Source organism: Triticum urartu, chromosome 6 (genome assembly GCF_003073215.2).
Source record: "Triticum urartu cultivar G1812 chromosome 6, Tu2.1, whole genome shotgun sequence".
NCBI lineage: Eukaryota > Viridiplantae > Streptophyta > Magnoliopsida > Poales > Poaceae > Triticum > Triticum urartu.
The window spans coordinates 485246276-485257538 of record NC_053027.1 but is presented as its reverse complement, the minus strand read 5'-3'; positions in this window follow the sequence as shown (position 1 = coordinate 485257538).

The following is an 11263-nucleotide window of genomic DNA, read 5'->3' as shown; positions in this document are numbered from 1 at the left end:
CTGAGGTATCAAGCTAAACGTCGAAGTCCACGCGGAACTACTAGCGAGACTGAAGCCTCTCTGCAAAAACATAATTAAGCAAACGTGAGTACAATTGTACTCAGCAAGACTTACATCAGAACTAACTACATATGCATCGGTATCAACAAAGGGGTGATGGAGTTTAACTGCAGCAAGCCAGCTTTGACTCAGTAGCTAACCTGAACTACGTCTGCAAGTAACTCTTTGAGGTGGCGCACACGAGTCCACAAATTCACCATACCAATACACCACTATGGATCCGCTCCCGCCTCCCTACGAGAAGGCCATCCATAGCACTCACGCTTATCTTGCGAGTTTTAGAGTATCCACTTTCACTTGTCTATGAACTATGCAAGGGGTCCAAGTTTCCATATCCGAGGAATCCGGATATTCGAATAGATAATGATAACCCTGCAGGGGTGTACTTCTTCACACACGCTCTCGCCACTTATCGCCCTGTACCCGTCATGTACCTCGGCAACCTTCAAGCGGAAGCCGGGCGAGGGAGTCGGCCACGACCTGACTAACCAACAAGTCTCTAGTCCAGGTTTATCGCCTATTCGGGTTCCATCCGCAAGGAGATCCGGCCGGGGTGTCGCTCACGGCCCCAAACGATGTGTGTAGGGTTCCCAAGCCCACCTCGACGGATGGATCTACGCTTGGTACACTGTGCCACGGTGCCTAGTCTGTCCCAAGCCCACCTGTATCGGGTGCCACTTGGTAGACCACTAACACAACCTACAAACACCAGAAACTAGTTGCAACTCCTGGACAGAGATCGAGTTGGTTAATAAGCCGAGAGGGGTCGAGTTACTGGAACACAATGTGTGGTAGTAACTGTTCATGGATCACAAACACAGAACTCAGTTCGTGAGGACGGTTTCCATGAGACAACCCACCATGTACTCCTACATGGCCTCTCACCACTACCTTTACCAAATGGTGTTCACACACTTAGCTCTCAATAGTAGGACATGTTCACCACATTCCAATTCATTCCCGATGAATCAGACCCGACTCAACTCTAAGCAGTACCAGGCATGACAACAAGCATGAATGAGTAGGCACATCAGGGCTCAAACAACTCCTACTCATGCTAGTGGGTTTCATCTATTTACTGTGGCAATGACAGGTCATGCAGAGGAAAGGGGTTCAACTACCGTAGCATGTAACAGTTGAATTGCTGTTGTCCTAATGCAGTAAAAGAGAGCAGGAGCGAGAGAGTGGGATTGTATCGGAATGAACAAAGGGGGTTTTGCTTGCCTGGCACTTCTGAAGATATTATAGTTCTTCATTGGTGTCATCGATCTCATCGTCGAAACAGCGTCTACCGAGGGGGAACAACACCGGCAACAGAGAAAGAACACAATCAATGCAATGCAACAATATGATGTATGATCATGACATGGAATATGTTGTGATTTGAGCTAATGTAGCTAGCAACAATTTAATTGAAGTTGGTTTGAACCCAAGGTTCAAATTCAAACTCCACATAAGACATTTCAAATGCCATTAATTCAAATAGTCATATACAGTGACTTTAAGTTTTTTAAACATGCATGAGAATTCCATAAACAGATTCCTTGGATTTTTTGATAATTTTTCATATATAACTTGTTTCATTTGGAGCTACGGTTGAATTTCTATGAATTTTAGAAGTTTTGGGCATTTTCTGGAATTTACTGATTATTAATAAATCCAGAAAATGTATTACTGCGTCAGCATTGGGTCATGCTGACGTCAGCAGGTCAACAGGAGCCGTCCAGGTCAAACCTGACCAGTGGGGCCCACTGGTCAGTGACTAACTAACTAACTTAAGTTAATTAGAGCCTGGGCCCGCATGTCAGTGTCTAATTTACTTAACTAAGTTAATTAGTACTAACTAAATCTAACACTAATTAAAAAGGGGCCTGTCCCACACATCAGTCAACCAGGGGAGGTCAAACCCCTGGTCAACGGGTTCAAACCCGCCGGACTTGGTCCACGGCTCGACACCGGCGACGGCAGACGCGGCGGAGGGCTTCGGGAATCGCCCACAGGCGACCATTTGCACGGCGGAGAGGCTCTACGTGACGAGGGGACTCGTCCGCGTCTAGTGGTGCTCATTGCAGCAGCTCTAGTGGCCTAAAACGATGGCGGCGGCGACTTGCGCGGCGGCCGGAGTTCGGGAGTTGAGTGGATCGGCGTTGCAGGGAACGGCAGGAGCCGCGGGTGGTCGCGGTCGACTCCTGGGAACGTGCTGAGCACGGTGGCGCGCTCGGTAGCGAGCTTGCGCGACTGTGGTCATGGTGGCGGCATGGCCGGTGGAGCCAAGCTCTCGGGCTCGACGGGAATGGGTGCTACGATGAGCTAGTGGGCATGGGAGTAGGGGGGATCGGTAGAGGAGCTCACCGCGAGTTCAGAGGTGGCCTCGGCGAGCTCAGAGATGGGCTGGTGGTGACGAGAGGTCGCCGGCAATCTCGGCGGCCGGAGGAAGAAGAAGGTGATGCAGGCGGCGTTGCAGGGGCTCCCATAGTCGCGTTCTTTAGCGTGCGGCTCCACGGCGTCGAGGCGAAGCTAGGGGACCGAATGGTGAGGCGAGGCGTGCGGGGTGGCTGCGCTGGAGCTCGTCGGCGCGCTGCGAGGTGCTCGGTGGTTGCTCGGGCTGCGCATGGAGCAGGGCTACAGAGGGAGAGAGGCACCAGAGAGATGGGGGGAGTGAGGGAGTGAGCCAGGGTGCTGCGTGGCGTCTCTGAGGCGCTGGGGAGGCCAACAGGGAGGTAGGAGGTGGCCACGGGTGGCTGTGCATGCCGCACGCAGCTGCTTCTCCTCCTAGCAGGAGGAAGAAGACATCACTGCCCTTGGTGGGCTCTGGTGGGCTGGCTACGGCTGGGCCTCTCAGGTAAGGCCAGGTGAGTTCTGCCCTTTTCCTAATTTTATTTCTCTTTTCTATTTTCTGTAATTGTGTTTGGCTTTATTAAAAATACTTAGGCACACTCAAAATTCACCAAACTGCTCATGGCCACTGTTTGGAAAATATCCAACATGGAACATTTCAGTTTAGGATTATTTGGACATTTTAAATATTTTATAGAATTTAAGTGCCCAAATTCAAATAGAGTATTATTTAATTCAGAGCCCAAATATGACATGGAAAAATGTGCATCACCTCTGGCTACTGTTCACAGTATTTTCCATAAATGATGAACATTTTTGAAAGCTGTTTGGACTTACTGAAATAATTTTAGGTGAACCTAGTGAATTCCTTGAATGCTAGGGTTTAGGCAATCCCCATTTCAACTTTAATTGAAAAAATTATCATGATGCACACAAGAAGGGCTAGCCTAGTGCATACTAGAACTAGGGATGTGACAGCTTGACGATGCTAGGGCGTTTAATGGCCGGACTGGAGAACTGCCTGGAGAGGCTGCTTTGTACTTCCGCTGCAAGGGCCGCCATGTGCTCCTCCATTCGGAGGGAGCATTCGGTGTTTCCATTGACCGTGATTACTCCACGAGGGCCTGGCATCTTGAGTTTAAGGTATGCGTAGTGCGGTACCGCATTGAATTTGGCGAATGCGGTTCGTCCGAGCAGTGCATGATAGCCACTGCGGAATGGGACTATGTCGAAGACCAATTCCTCGCTTCGGAAATTATCCGGGGATCCGAAGACCACTTCAAGTGTGACTTAGCCTGTATAGTTGGCCTCTACACCTGGTATTACGCCTTTAAAGGTTGTTTTGGTGGGCTTAATCCTCGAGGGATCGATGCCCATTTTTCGCACTATATCCTGGTAAAGCAGGTTCAGGCTGCCGCCGCCGTCCATGAGGACTCTAGTGAGATGAAATCCGTCAATAATTGGGTCTAGAACCAATGCGGCAAATCATCCATGACGGATGCTAGTGGGATGGTCTCTTTGATCAAAGGTGATCGGGCAGGAGGACCATGGGTTGAACTTTGGGGCGACTGGCTCTACCGCGTATACGTCCCTTAACGCGCGCTTCCGCTCCCTTTTTGGGACGTGGGTGGCGTATATCATGTTCACCGTCCGCACTTGTGGGGGGAAACCCTTCTATCCATTGTTGTTCGGCGGCCGGGGCTCCTCGTCGTCGTCGCTATGCAGCCCCTTGTCTTCATTGTCGGTGCTTAACTTGCCTGCCTGCATGAAGACCCAACAATCCTTGTTGGTGTGATTGGCCGGCTTTTCGAGGGTGCCATGTATTTGGCACAAGCGGTCGAGTATTCGGTCCAAGCTGGACGGGCCCCTAGGATTCCTTTTGAATGACTTTTTCCGCTGACCGGATTTAGAGCCTCTGAATCCGGCATTAACTGCCATATCCTCAGCATTGTCGCCGTTAATGCGGCGCTTCTGCTTGTTGCGATGCGACCTGCCACTAATGGCCCTGGTGTCCGAACTACCAGGGTTCTTGGTCATATTGTTGCTGCGAGCAAGCCAGCTGTCTTCTCCCGCGCAAAAGCAGGTCATGAGTGTCGTGAGTGCTGCCATGGATTTCGGCTTTTCCTGTACAAGGTGCCGGGCCAGCCACTCGTCACGGATATTGTGCTTGAAGGCTGCCAGGGCCTCAGCGTCCGGACAGTCGACTATTTGATTTTTATTTGTTAGGAACCGTGTCCAGAATTGCCTGGCCGATTCCTCTGGCTGCTGAATTACGTGACTTAGGTCATCAGCGTCTGGGGGTCGCACGTAAGTGCCCTGGAAATTGTCAAGGAATGCGGCTTCTAGGTCCTCCCAACAACTGATTGATCCTGTTGGCAAGCTGTTGAGCCAATGCCGAGCTGGTCCTTTAAGCTTGAGTGGGAGGTATTTGATGGCGTGAAAATCGTTGCCGCGGGCCATGTGGATATGAAGGAGATAATCCTTGATCCATACCACAGGGCCTGTTGTGCCATCATATGATTTGATGTTTACGGGTTTGAAACCCTCGGGGATTTGATGATCCATTATTTCGTCTGTAAAGCACAGTGGGTGTGCGGTGCCTCTGTACTGGGCGATATCATGACGTAGCTCCAATGAGTTTTGTCTACTGTGTTTGGCCCTGCCGAATTTGTGGCTGGCGTGACGGTTACCGTCTCGAGCCATGGGGTGCCCACGCGATCCGTAGATCGATCGTGTTTGCCTTGCCTTGTCCTCCAGCATGTCTCGTAAGTCCGGCGCATATTCCCGTGCCTTGGTACGGGGTGCGGCTTGAGTGGAGGGCCGGGAGGCCTCTCTATCGTGGCCACGAGGTGGCCGTTCGGCCGCATCAAGTGCTTCCTCCTCTAATTGGGGTATCAACCTGCGCTTTGGGTAACTCTTGGAGGGGCGTTCGAGTTTATGTTCTTCGACCGCAAGGACTTCGGTCCATCTGTCAACCAGCAAATATTGATCAGCTCAGAGCTGTTGCTGTTTTTTCTTGAGGCTTCTTGCCGTGGCCATAAGCCTGCGTTGGAAACGCTTTTGCTCGACGGGATCCTCTGGCACGACGAATTCGTCGTCGTCGAGGCTTGCCTCGTCTTCAGAGGGAGGCATATAATTATCGTCCTCAACCTCTCTGTCTGCCGCTCTCTCATGAGGGCTGGTTTCTCCATCCTCCTGTGCTAAACCTTGCTGGAGGGGGTTTTCTTCGGCACTCTCTGGAGTATTATTATCTCCCGTACTAGAATCGCCGTTTTTGTGTTGGCGGGATTTTGAGCGGCGCCGCTGACGCCGGCGCTTGGGCTGTTTCTTAGAGGGGTCATCCTCCGCTGTTCCGTCGCCATCTCCCTCTTTGGGGGTGTCCACCATGTATATGTCATATGACGAGGTGGCTTTCAAGGGCCTAGTAGGCGCTGGTTCTTCATTGTCTCCTTCATCGGCGTCGATACCGTCGATGTCTTCGGAGTCAAAGTCGAGCATGTCGGTTAAATCGTCGACAGTGGCTACAAAGTGGGTGGTGGGTGGGCTTTGAATTTCTTCATCGTCCGTACTCCAACCTTGCTGATCGTAATCCGGCCAGGGCTCTCCTGATAAAGAGAGAGACTTCAGTGACTTCAGGATATCGCCGAACGGCGAGTGCTGAAAGACGTCCGCGGCCGTGAACTCCATGATCGGTGCCCAATCGGATTCGATCGGCAGGGGCGCGGAGGGTTCGGAGTCCGGAGAAGAATCCGTCTTCATGGAGTCACGAGTCTCGCAGAGTACGGGGCTGGTGTTCATCTCAACCGCTCTTGGGATCGTAGTCCCCGAGGTGGCGTCCAACCGCCCATCCTTGATCGGCGCGGCTGGCTCCGAACTAAGGGTCAGAGCCGACGCGGGTGCGGCCTCCAGGGCACTGTTCGGCGGCAGAGCTAGATCATGCTCGTCGTGACAGTGCGGCGCGCTCGGCGGTGGTTCGAGTCCGTCAAAGATCAAGTCCCCGCGGATGTCAGCCGTGTAGTTTAAATTTCCGAATCTGACCTGACGGCCAGGGGCGTAGCTTTCGATCTGCTCTAGATGGCCAAGTGAATTGGCCCATAGTGTGAAGCTGCCAAAGACGAAGATCTGTCTGGGAAGGAAGGTCTCACCCTGGACTGCATCGCTATTGATGATCGTAGGAGCCATCGGGCCTGACGGCGACGACACAGAGGAACTCTCAATGAAAGCACCAATGTTGGTGTCAAAACCGGCGGATCTCGGGTAGGGGGTCCCGAACTGTGCGTCTAGGCCGGATGGTAACAGGAGGCAAGGGACACGAAGTTTTACCCAGGTTCGGGCCCTCTCGATGGAGGTAAAACCCTACGTCCTTCTTGATTAATATTGATGATATGGGTAGTACAAGAGTAGATCTACCACGAGATCAGAGAGGCTAAACCCTAGAAGCTAGCCTATGGTATGATTGTTGATGTGTATGTTGTCCTACGGACTAAAACCCTCTGGTTTATATAGACACCGGATAGGGTTAGGGTTACATAGAGTCGGTTACAATGGTAGGAGATCTTCATATCTGTATCGCCAAGCTTGCCTTCCACGCCAAGGAAAGTCCCTTCCGGACATGGGACGGAGTCTTCAATCTTGTATCTTCATAGTCCAGGAGTCCGGCTTGAAGGTATAGTTCGGCTATCCGAACACCCCCTAGTCCAGGACTCCCTCAACTATGAAGCAAGAACCTCATCAAGCAACACCTGATCCCTCCTTGATAGTATTGGCTTTTCCTATAGACTCAATGTGATCTTGGATCACTAAAATATAAAATGTAGAGTCTTGAGCTTTGAGCTTGAGCCAATCTTTTTATCCTTAGTATTTTGAGGGGTCCACTTTCCTCATCCATGCCATGCCATTCATTGAGCTTTTCCTGAAATATTAATCTTGGAATAGCATTAGCTCAATGAGCTATATGTTGCTAGGAATTACCAAAACCACCTAGGGATGATAGTTGCACTTTCATAAAGGGATCGGATTGGAAAGTGCAAACACAATTGGAGAGTCGGAGATTTTTTGCGTGGTTCTGATAGGTGGTGCTATCGTACATCCACGTTGATGGAGACTTCAACCCACGAAGCGTAACGGTTACGCGAGTCCACGGAGGGCTCCACCCACAAAGGGTCCACGAATAAGCAACCTTGTCTATCCCACCATGGCCATCGCCCACGAAGTACTTGCCTCACAAAGGTAGATCTTCACGAAGTAGGCGATCTCCTTGCCCATACAAACTCCTTGGTTCAACTCCACAATCTTCACGGAGGCTCCCAAGTAACACCTAACCAATCTAGGAGACACCACTCTCCAAAAGGTAATAGACGGTGTGTTAATGATGAACTCCTTGCTCTTGTGCTTAAGATGATAGTCTCCACAACACTCAACTCTCTCTCATAGATTTGAATTTGGTGGAAATATGATTTAAGTGGAAAGCATCTTGGGGAAGGCTAGAGATCAAGATTCAAATGGTTGGAATGGAATATCTTGGTCTCAACACATGAGTAGGTGATTCTTTCTTAGAAAATGAATGCTAAAGTGTAGGCACGTTCGGATGGCTCTCTCCTATGAAGAAGGAAGGGTGGAGGGGTATATATAGCCTCCACACAAAATCTAACTGTTACACACAATTTACCAAACTCAGTGGGACTGAATCAGAAAACTCAGTCAGACCGATTCAGTTCATAATGTGACCGTTAGGCATTTCGGTGGGACCGATATGATCAACTCGGTGGGACCGATGTGCTAGGGTTAGGGTAAAACCTCATCTCGGTTTGACCAATTACACAAACTCGATGAGATCGATTTTGGTAATAAGCAAAACAGAGAGTTGGTCAGGCAAACTTGATGGGACCGAAATATTTGCAATAGGCAACAGAGAGTTTGCAAGCCCATCTCGGTGAGACTGAGATCCCATCGGTGAGACCGAATTGATTAGGGTTTCTGATAGTGGCTATGTCAAGTGAACTCGATGGCGCTGGATGGATCAAATCGGTGGGGTCGAGTTTGACTTTTGGTTTGGGACATATGTGGATATGAAAATCTGGTTGAGGGCTTTGGATCATATCACTAAGCACTTTGAGCAAGCAAGCCATTAAGCAACACCTCACCCCCTTTTAATAGTATTGGCTTTCCTAAGGACTCAATGTGATCTTGGATCACTAAAAGTAAAATATAGAGTCTTGAGCTTGAGCCAATATGTGTCCTTAGCATTTTGAAGGGGTTCCACATCCTCTTGTCCACGACACTCCATCTGTTCAACTTATCTGAAATATACTAGATATCAACATTAGTCCAACAAGAGATATGTTGACATTAATTACCGAAAGAACCCAGGGAGCACTTGTTCTTTCAGTCTCCCCCTTTTTGGTAATTAATGACAACATACATCAAAGCTTTAGATAAAGATATAGGGAATAGCAAGTAAAGCTTTGGAAGGACATGTAGCATGCACAGGCTCCCCCTATATGCATGCATCCATGTAACTATGGAATATGAGAGCATGTGAATGCATAATCATGATAGAGCAAGCAATGAGTTACATGTATCTTGGCTATATGCATCAAAGCAAATGATGTGGATAGGAACTGTACCTTCATGTTCACGAGTCCTTCTTGCAAACAATATGTACATAAGCAAGAGATCATCATACACATGGGTGAGATGCACATACTTACCTTGTGATCTTAAGATAGCTTAGGAAGAGATGAAACTGAGTAAACATGGTTAGGTAACACAGATATATCTACTAAACATAGCAAATGGAAAACCACAAGAGTACCAAGACTGGGATGACATGTAGAGAATGAGTACTAGATACTCCCATTGGATATAGACTTGTCCCCAAGGATAAAGATATGCGATGAATTCAAGATTTCCTTCTCTTAGATGTCTTTCTCCCCTTGAATCTTATATTTGATAATGGGAGAATATAGGGAATAGAAAATCAGAGCAAAACAGATCAGAGCACAGAAACATATGACATGAAACAAACTAACATGTCTTTTCCCTCTTAAAGACATGTGACTTTTCTCCTCTTGAATACCAAGCATCTGGGGTCTCTCTTTGTTTGAAATGATTAAGCATTCTCCCCCTTTGAAGTACTCTCCCCCTTTTTAAGTGAGTAAGCTTTGATGTGATCTCTCTCTCCCCCTTTGACATCAATTTCCAAGAAGGGATCTTCTGGATTGTGAGTCAAAATAGGTTTGGTCCTTGAGTCACAGAGCAAAGCAGCATATAGAGTGTGATGCTGGCAGAGGACGAGAATCATTGAGTGGAGTTGGAGCAATTGTGCAGGATGCAAGTGGCAAATTGTCTTCTCTGGAGTGAAATCGGTAACACCGAGTTGTATTCTTCGGTGGCACCGAAATGGTTCGGTTTGACCGAAAGCTACAGACCAGTGTGACCGAGTTCAATACAGAGAGAACATTTGTCACCTCAGCTCACTAGGCAAATAATATCTCACAAAGACTTGCAATGAATTAACTGAAGGATTTGCAACGAATTGGAGGCAGGGAATGCAGAACAAAACAAGGAAAAAGAAAAGAAATCTAGATGAAGGGAAACAAAAAAATGAAGGAGACAAATGCAAGAATACATAGAAACACTAGAGAACTTCATCTAGAATTGGTCGGCAACAAAGTCACCTATGTTAGAGTATATTGACTGAGGAGTCAAGTGAAAACACTTGATCATAGGTCATACTCATCATTTAAGATCAAAATGGGGTTACCGTTTTCCATTTAAGCATTTGATGTATTTGCATCTTGTTGAGTTGCTTTGACCCATGACTTGGGGTAAATCTTCTCTAAGATGGAATAACATACCTTGGGTGGTGGTGTTGGACTCGATCATGTAGTTGAACTTGCGTGGGATGCTCAAGGTTGTTGTAGCTCATCAAGGATTGGGAGCACCACTTGTAGTTTGAGTTCATCTACCTACATGGGTTAGTGCAAGGAAGAGCACTTATGTATCCAAATTGACAATCAAGTATTTGATACCAAATGAAATTTAATGTATAGAAATGGTCAAAGGATATGTTGAAAGATTTCATGCTTCCTTGTATTCAACCACCACATTGTAGAGACTTGGTGATGTAGATATTGTTCAAGATGTGAGTGATTTGCAATCTCATAGATTTTGATTCATCCAAGTACCTACAAGGGTTAGATAGCATGCAAGGGTGCAAATATATCCAAGACATATGATCATCATCATAAGAGAAACATCAAGGATTAGACAAAGGCTCATGCCTTGCATGTATCCAAATGGAGTTTCTACTCCAAGTTTGAAGCATCAATTATGTTCAATTCACCTATTAAACGGAAAAATACTTTCTCATCAAACAGTTTGGTGAATATATCCGCCAATTTCTTATCGGTAGGAACATGATTGAGATCAATGTCCCCTTTGGCAACATGATCTCGAATGAAATGATGACAAACTTCAATCTGCTTGGTTCGAGAATGTTGCACATTTCGGCGTTCTGGGAACGAGGGTCCCCAGACTTGCCTGCCTGTGGCCCACGGCGTGGCTGAGCTAGCAGGTCTGTACGGCCCATCTTCATCGACGAGGTATTCAAGACCCTCGCAAGGGGCCAAGCCTCGCGAGGCGGACGATGCAAGACCTCCTCAAGAGCAGCCTCGCCAGGCAGGCTCATGAGGGGTGGAGAGATCAAGGCAAGGCAAACCTCGCGAGGTCCTCGTGACGTGAGCCATGATGATCGAGACCAGGCGGGCGCTAGCACGCGCAGTGTCCTTGCTTCCTCTTTGGTGCCAAGGGGGCAAGCACAGGCGCGGAGTACCGAGGCATCAAGCAAAGGTTTCCATATCGG